Raw genomic sequence first — 9513 nt, 5'->3', positions numbered from 1 at the left:
CAGAAGATAAAAAATCACATTACAATAAAGATGTTTGTATCAGAATGTTTAATGCAGCACAATTCATAATCGCCATGTCATGGAAGAAGCCCAAGTGCCCATCGATCCACGAATGGATCAATAAACTATGGTATATGTACACCATGGAATACTATGCAGCCCTAAAGAAAAACGAAGACTTTACCTCCTTCATGTTTACATGGATGTAACTGGAAAATGTTCTTCTTAGCAAAGTATCACAGGAATGGAGGAAAAAGTATCCAATGTACACAGCCCTTCTATGAAACTAATATATACTTCTCAAATGAAGGAAACAACTTAATTCTAGCCCAAGAATATGGGGAGGGGCTGGGGAAGGGGAGGGAAGAAGGGTGGCTGGGTGGTGGGAGGTTAACCGGGAAGATCATCTATATTTCTGTCTAACAGGGGTACAAGTGAACTTTTCTAGAAATAGAATGTAAATGTTTTGACACAATGACTATGCAAATTACATGAAATCTATGTGAACCAGCTCGATGAAAGTGTTTCAAAATGTATGTGAAAACACTACACTGTACTCCCTGTTTGCATTAATGTATAGAGCTATCATTTAATAAAAAAAAAAAAATAAAAAAAATAAATGTGAATGGCTTGAATCTCCCTCTAAATAAGCACAAGCTAGCTGGCTAACTGTATACAAAAGCTCAAGCCATATATTTGTTGTGTCTAAGAAACACACCTAACCACAAAGGATAAAAAAATACTCAGGGTGAAGAGATAGAAAACAATAATCCAGGCAAACATAAATCAGAAAAAAGCATGAGTTGCAATCTTATTTACAGATACCATTGGATTTAAACCAACAAAAATAAGGAAAGATGAGGATGGAAACTACATAGTTGTCAAAGAAGCACACAATATGAAGAAATTTCAATAATTAAAATTTACATATCCTACCTGAATGTTTCTTGATTTACAAAAATTAACCCAAAATGATCTGAACAATATGATATCTTCTCCACTATGATAGCTGGGAGATTTTAATAACCCTTGAAAATACAGGACTGATTCTCCAAGCAGAAACTAAACAGATCAATTACGGACATCAACATGACCCTAGAGCAAAGGTCCTCAGACTTTTTAAACAAGGGGCCAGTTCACTGTCCCTCAGAACATTGGAGGGCTGGACTGCAGGCCCCAGGATGAGTTGGCTGCTAAGCAGGACAGGCAGCAGTGGCAAAAATACCCAGTGGGCTGGATAAATGTCCTTGGTGGGCCACATGTGGCCTATGTGCCATAGTTTGAGGATGCCTGCCTTAGAGCAAATAGACTCTACAGACATATAAAGATCATTTAATCTTAACAAAACTGAATACACATTCTTGTCATCATCACACAGATTATCTTCCAAAATTGATCATATTTTAGGATACAGTCTAACCTCAAAAAATGCAAAATAATAAAAATTATTTCTTATATCTTCCTTTTTTTATTATTGTTGGGAATTCATTGAGCATACAAGAAACCAGGTTACACTGATTGCATTTGTGAGGTATAGTCCCTCTTACAATTGTGAACCCCTTTATTTAGATATACAATTTCAATATGTGGGTTTAGGCTCCATGACACTGCTTCTCTGTAAGACTCTAACAACAACATTCTCTAAGTATAAGATCATATCATCAGCAAAGAGGGAGCGTTTGACCTCCTCTCCTCCCATTTGGATGAACTTTATTTCCCTCTCTTGCCTAATTGTATCATCTAGAACTTCCAGCACTATGTTGAATACCAGTGGCGAAAGAGGACAACCTTGTCTGGTGACAGTTCTAAGTAGAAACGCTTTCAGTTTAACTCCATTCAGTAAAATATTAGTTGTGGGTTTGTCAAAGATAGCTTTGATCAGTTTAAGAAATGTGCCACCTCTGCCTATAATCTTCAGTGTTCTAATGAGAAAAGAGTGATAGATTTTATTGAATGCTTTTTCTGTATCTATTGAGAGGATCATATGTCTTTGTTTTTGCTTCTGTTGATACGGCGAATAACGTTTATGGACTTGCATATGTTAAACCACCCTTGCATCCCTGGGATGAAACCAACTTGATCATGATGTATGACTTTTTGATGATAAGATGTAGTCTATTAGCTAGGATTTTGTTAGGAATTTTTGCCTTCATTAGTGAAAATGGTCTGATGTTCTCCTTTTTAGTTGAGTCTTTTCCTGGTTTTGGTATCAGGGTGATGTTTGCTTGATAGAACTTGTTGGGGAAGATTCCTTCCTCTTCAACGTTTTGGAATAATTTCTGCAGTATGGGAATAAGCTCTTCTTTGAGGTTTTGATAGAATTCTGGACCAGGTTTTGATAGAATTCTTCTGTGAAGCCATTTGGACCAGATCATTCTTTGTTAGATTTTTTTAATTGTTTCTTTGATCTCAGTGCTTGAAATTGGTCCATTCAGGAGATCTATTTCTTCCTAGTTAAGTGTACAGAGAGAGTGTGATTCCAAATGTTGATCCAACTCATTCACATTGGCAAATTTCTGGGCATTTATTTTCTGGCAGTATTCAGAGATAATCTCTTGTATCTCTGTGGCATCAGTTGTTATTTCCCCTTTATCATTTTTGATTGAGATAACTAGAGATTTTACTTTACTATTTCTAGTTAGCCTGGACTAAGTTTATCTATTTTATTTTTTTTCAAAAGAAAACTCTTGTTTCATTAATTTCTGAATGATTCTTTTGTTTTCAATTTCATTGATCTATAATTTAATTTCAGATATTTCTTTTCTTATGCTGAGTTTAGGCTTAGATTTTTCTTCTTTTTCCAATTCCATAAGATGGCTTGTGAGTTTGCTGATGGACTCTCTTTAGGTTTTTTGAATGTAGACATCTAAAGCAATAAATTTTCCTCTCAGGACTGCTTTTGTTGTACCCCACTGATTTTGGAAGCTTGTGTCTTCATTGTTGTTATGCTCAAGGAAGTTAATTATTTCCTCTTTTATTTCTTCCTGTACCCAATTGTCATTCAGCATAAAGTTGTTTAATTTCCATGTCTTTATGAGGAGTTGAATGTTTCACTGGGGTTGAGTTCCACCTTTAGTGCATTGTGATCTGAGAATATGCAAGGAAAAATTTCAATTTTTTTGATTCTGTTGATATTTATTTTGTGTCCTAGGATATGATCAATTTTGGAGAATGTTCCATGGGGAGATTAGATGACTGTCTATTCTTTATGATTGTAATGAAGTGTTCTATATTTGTCTATCAGGCACAGTTGTTCTAGGGTGTCTTTTAAGGCTCTTATATATTTGTTTAATTTCTGTTTAGGGGATTTGTCTAGCTCTGTGAAAGAAGTGTTATAATCTCCCGTTCTTATGGTGTTACAGGATATTATATTGCTCAGACTACATAAGGTCTGTTTCATGAATCTGGGATCATTTAAGTTGGGTACATAAGTATTTAGAATTTAAATGTCTTCTTGTATTTTTCCCTTGACCAATATGAAGTGACCCTCTTTGCCTTTTTTGGCTTTAGTTGCTTTAAATCCACATGTATCTGAAAATAAGTTTGCAACACCTCTTTCTTCTGGATTCCACTTGCCTGAAAAATTGTCTTTGAACCCTTAACTCTTGAGTTTTTATTTGTCTTTTGAGACTAGGTGTGTTTCTTCCAAACAGTAAATGGATGGCTTGTGTTTTTTAATCCAATTAGCCTATCTGTGCCTCTTCAGTGGTGAATTCAAACCATTAACATTTATTGAGGTAATTGTTAAGTATGGTAGCATTCCATTAATCTTATTTTGTGAAAATCCATTGTCTAGTTTTGTCTTTTGCATCATTGTGAAAGCTAGGTTCTGTCCTTTAATTTCTGGGTGCTTACTTTTCTGGTGATCCATTATGATGGTCAGTATGTAGAACAGTTTGAAGTATTTCCTGTAGAGCTGGTCTTGTTTTGGCAAATTTCCTCAGTGTTTGCATATCAGTAACATATTTGATTTCTCTGTCAATTTTAAAGCTTAGTTTTGTGGGATATAGAATTCTGGGCTGGAAATTGTTATGCTTAAAGAGGTTAAAGGTAGATGACTATTGTCTTCTGACTTGAAAAGTTTCATTAGAGAGTATGCAGTCACCCTGATGGATTTGCCCCTGTAGGTCTATCTGTGCTTACTGCTTGCAACTTGCAGAACTTTTTGTGTAGTCTTGACTTTAGACAGGTTCATCACAATGTGTCTTTGAGAAGCTCTATTTGAGTTGCAGAGACCTGGGGTTAAATATCCCTCTGAAAGGAGTATGTCAGAATCTTTGATGATATTTGGGAAATTTTCATTTACTATATTCTCCAGTTTGGCTTCCATTCCTCTGGGACACTCTTCTTTCCCTTCTGGGATACCAATAACCTATATGTTTGAACACTTTATGAAATTTCATAATTCTGTCAGTGAATATTCTGATTTGTCTCTTTTTTCCTGCCTCTTTATCTATCTGATTTATCTCAACAGTTTTGTCCTTTACCTCTGAAATTCCTTCTTCTGCATCATCTAATCTGTTATTGATACTTTCTATTGCATCTTTAAGGTCCCTAATTGACTGCTTTAATACCTTCATGTCTGCTATATCTTTTCTATAGTCTTCATGTCATTCATTTTGAATTAGATTCTGTTTTTGGATTTCCTTTGGTTATTTTCCACTTTCTCCACAATTTCCTTCATTGTTTTTTGGTTATTTTCCACTTTCTCAGTAACTTCCTTCATTTTTTTATCATCTATATTTTAAATTTCTCTTCTGTTATTTCTAACATTTCTTTATAGGTGGAATCCTCAGCAGTAGCTACCTCACAGTCCCTTAAGGGCATTTCTCTGGACTAGTTTTTAATGTTGCCAGAATTTTTCTGTTGATTCTTCCTCATGAGTGTTTTCTTTTGCCTGTTTCCTTGACCTAGCATTCCTTTCACTTCCTTCTTGTCTTTAAGTTACCATGCCTCTGGCCTGAGGTTTTTATGAGTCCTTTTGGTACACACTGGAAGAATGTGAAAATTGAAGAGCAAGAAAGGGGAAAAATTACAAAAAAAAGAAAAAAGAGAAAGAATAGGGGGTGATTAAAAGGGAATATTGACAAAAAGAGGAGAGGCACAGAAAGGGGGATACAGTAGTAAAAAATATGTACAGTGGGTTCTTTGACTCAACCTTAAGAACCCCCAAGCTCTGAGGGTGCTGGGTTCGGTGGTTCCCTTGAGTTCATTAGCTCTTTGCCAGCCTGTTCAGGTATAGTACCCCACCTCCACCAAGTAGAGAGGAAAAACAAAAATACTCTAAATCAAACCAAAACAGACAAACAAAAAACTTACTGGATAAAATTGGAGGAAAATCAAAAAAATAGGGGAAAATCACTAGCAAAAATGAAGTTCTGTTTGTTAAAAAAGGCAACAATGGTAAATTATATTTAAACTAAAAAAATGAGGAAAGAGAAGAAAGGAAAACAAAAAAAAAAAAGAAAAATCTAGAGGGAAAATGTTGAAATTTAAAAAAACAGTATATATATATCTTACTGAAGATTGTCTGGGCAGCAGGTGATATACTAGGTTATGAGATGTTAATCACAATTCTGGTATAGCTGTACAAGATGAAGACTGGAGTTTTCTGCTGATTTCTCAAACCCTGCAGTGCTGAGAGCCTAAATATCTCCTCAGACTGCTTAAAAGACACTTTAAACTGTTAACCTTGGCTGAGAAGAAGCTTTCCAAGGAACACACTTGTTGCTGGGATCTCTCTTGAAGTGGCTGCCTGCTTATCCAGTGTGCCAAAACCAGTATCACTTTATTCCCCTGAGGACCAAGGCTTTAATCTGCCAAACACTGAAATCTCCACTCTTCCCCAGTCTCTGCCTTTGAGCTGCTCAATTACCAGATTACTTACCCAAGGTATCCCTGCCCAATCCTCCTGCTGCCACCCTGAGGGCAGAGCCTGCAGGGGCAGTTCCCCCACAATGGCTATGTTGGCAGCCTACCACCAAACAATATTACCTATACTCTGGCTCACTGGCTCAATCTGGAACCCTAGACCACCTTAAAGTCATCTACACTCTCACCCAAGGTAGTTCAACTGAGTGCCCAAATCCAAAAAAACAAAACAGCCCATAGGTAAGGCCTTTCCTGTTTACAATCTCGCTGCTGCTGTAGTTACAGTGGGGGATGGCCTCTGACTGAATGAATGCATGTAACCACTTGCCAGTTCTCTGCTTTTTTTGTCCTCCTCATGGGGTCCAGAAGTGTCTTGCTGTCTCCCTGTGTCCCAAAAGAGATGTTTCTGGGCAGATCCCACTAACCAGAGATGCCTGGAGTCTTCTCTGGCCAATCTCATTATGCCTGGTTGCAAAGAATCTGTGACTTGGCTGCTATCTTGCTCCACCCTCCTTCTTATATCTTCTTGGACCATCATAGAATTAAAGTTAAATGCAACAGCAATAACAATCTCCATATCAAAATAAGGTTATTGAAAATAAATAACCTTTTTCTAAAGGATAGCTGGATCAAAAATGAGATTAAAAAGGAAATCATTAGGTTTCTTGAACAAAGTAATAATAAAACCATAAACTACGAAAACCTGTGGGATATTGCAAAGGCAATCTTAAGAGGCAAATTTATAGCATTAGATGCCTTCATGAAGAAAACAGAAGGAGCAAGTCTACAACCTAATGGGCCATCTCAAGCAACTGGAAAATGAATAATAATTCAACCCCAAACCTAGCTAAGAAAAAAAATGACCAAAATTAGAGCAGCATTAAATGAAATTGAAAACAAAAGGATTATTCAGAAAATCAGCAAAACGAAATGTTGGTTCTTTGAAAAGATTAACACAATTGATAAACCCATGACTAAACTAACCAGAAACTGAAATGTAAGATCTCCAGTAAGTTCCCTTATAAATAATGAAGGGGAAATAACAACCAATACCATAGAAATACAAAAGATCCTCAATGATTACTCAAAAAATTCTATGAAATATGAAACCCAGAAATATGAAAATGTAAAGGAAATGGACCAATATCTGGAAGCACTCCAGCTTCCTAAACTCACCCAGAAAAAATTAGAAATTCTGAATAGACCTATATCAAGCACTGAAATAACACCATCTACACAAAATCTTCCAAAAAAGAAAAGCCTTGGGACAGTTTCACAGCAGAATTCTACCAAACCTTCAAAGAGGAACTAGTCCTTATATTATATAATCTATTCCAAAACTTAGAGATGGAAGGATTCCTCCCCCAACATGTTCTATGAAGCAAATATCTTCCTGATTTCAAAACAAGAAAGGACCCCACACAAAAAGGAAGCTATAGGCTGATATAATTAATATAGATGCAAAAATATTCAATAAGATTTTAGCAGGAGAATATAGCAACACTTTAAAAAATTATACATCATGATCAAGTGTTTTATTCTACGACTACAAGGTTGATTAAACATATGTAAATTCATAAATGCAGTTCAACACATAAATAAAATGAAAAATAAAAAATATATTTCTTGCAATTGATATAGAAAAGGCATTTGACAATATGCAACATCAACAAACAATGTTGCATATTGTCAAACGCCTTTTCAACTTAGGTGGGACATTTCTTAAACTGACAGAGGCCATCCACAGCAAATACTCAGCCAATATCATATAGAATGGAATAAAACTGAAAGCATTTCCACTCAGAACTGGAACTGGACAAGGATTCCCATTGTCATCATTGCTATTAAACATAATGCTAAAAGTCCTAGCTATTGCAATCAAGCAAAAGAAGGAGATCAAGTGAATTCAAACAAGAACAGGGAAGGTCAAATTATGCTCTTTGTGCATGACATGATATTATACCTGGAGAACCCCAGAAACTCAACTACAAAGCTCTGAGAAGTGATCAAAGAATATAGCAACATCTTGGGATATAAAATCAGTGCCTACAAATCTGTAGGCTTCATATATGCCAATAACAGTCAAGCATAGAATAAAATCAAAGACTCCATACCTTTTACAGTAGTGCTAAATAAGACTACACACCTGGGGGAGAAATCTAACAAAGAACATGAAAGATTTCTATACAGAGAACTCTGAACCTCTGTCAAAAGAAATAAAGTTATCAACAAATGGAAGAACACTCAATGTTTGTGACTGAAAAGAATCAACATCATTAAAATGTCCATACTACCCAAAGCAATCTGCAGATTTAATGAAATCCTCATCAAAGCACCATTTTTATACTGTGAAGAACTTGAAAAAAGTGGTACTTAATTTCATATGGAAGCAGAAAAACTCCAAATAGCCAATACAAGTCTTAGAAATAGAAGTAAATCTAAAGGTGTCACATTACCAGACTTCAGGCTATACTACAAGTCTATACTGATCAAAAGAGCATGGTAGGGTGGTACCTGTAGCTTAGTGGGTAGGGCACTGGCCACATACACTGATGCTTGTGGGTTTGAGCTCAACCTGGGTCTGCTAGAAAACAATGACAACTGCAATCAAAAAATAGTCAGGCATTGTGGCAGGCACCTGTGGTCCCAGCTACTTAGGAGACTAAGGCAAGAGACTTGCTTAGGCCCAAGAGTTTGAGGTTGCTGTGAGCTGTGATGCAATAGCACTCTACCAAGGACAACATAGTGAGACTATGTCAAAAAAAATGTGACTGTCTCAAAAAAAATAAAATACCATGGTACTGACACAAAAATATACACATAGATCTATGGACTAGAATAGAGAATCTAGAGATAAATCCAGCCACATATGACCATTTTATCTTTGATAAACCAAACAAAAGCAGGCACTGGGGAAAAGAATCTATATTTAATAAATACTGTTTGAGAAACTGTTAGCCAATCGTAGAAGACTGAAACTCAACCCACACTTCTCATTATTGACAAAATTTATTCTCACTGGATAAGAGATTTAAAGTTAAGACATGAAATAATACAACTCTATAAAAGAGTATGGGGGAAAGCATACTCTTGGAAATATTGGCCTGGGAACATAATTTATGATGAAGACACCTCAGGCAATTGCAGTAACACCACAAATAAATAAAGGGGAATTGATCAAGCTAAAAAGCTTCTGCATAGCTAAGGTTACCACAACCAAAGCAAACAGACAGCCTTCAGAATGGGAGAATATTTTTTCGTGTTACAAATCTGACAAAGTGATGACAGCTAGAATCTACAGAGAACTCAAATTAATCAACAAGAAAAGAGAAAACAACCTCATTTAGAAATAGGCAAGAGACTTCAGCAGAAAATTCTCTGAAAATGATAGACAAATGACCAAAAACACATGAAAAGTTGCTCATCATCTTTAATCATCAGAGAAATGCAAATCAAAAGCACTATGAGATATCACCCAACTCCAGTAAGATTAGCTCACATCCTAAAGTAAAGTTCCAAATATGCAGATGCTGGTGTGGATGTGGAAATAAGGGTACACTTTTACAATGTTGATGGAATTTTAAGTAAATACAGCCTTTATTGAAAGAAGTATAAAGAATTTCTCTCAGAGAACTAAAAGTC

This window comes from Otolemur garnettii, unplaced genomic scaffold (assembly GCF_000181295.1).
Source record: "Otolemur garnettii isolate 467f Iridium unplaced genomic scaffold, OtoGar3 scaffold00125, whole genome shotgun sequence".
Lineage (NCBI taxonomy): Eukaryota > Metazoa > Chordata > Mammalia > Primates > Galagidae > Otolemur > Otolemur garnettii.
Note: the sequence above shows the minus strand (reverse complement) of the source record.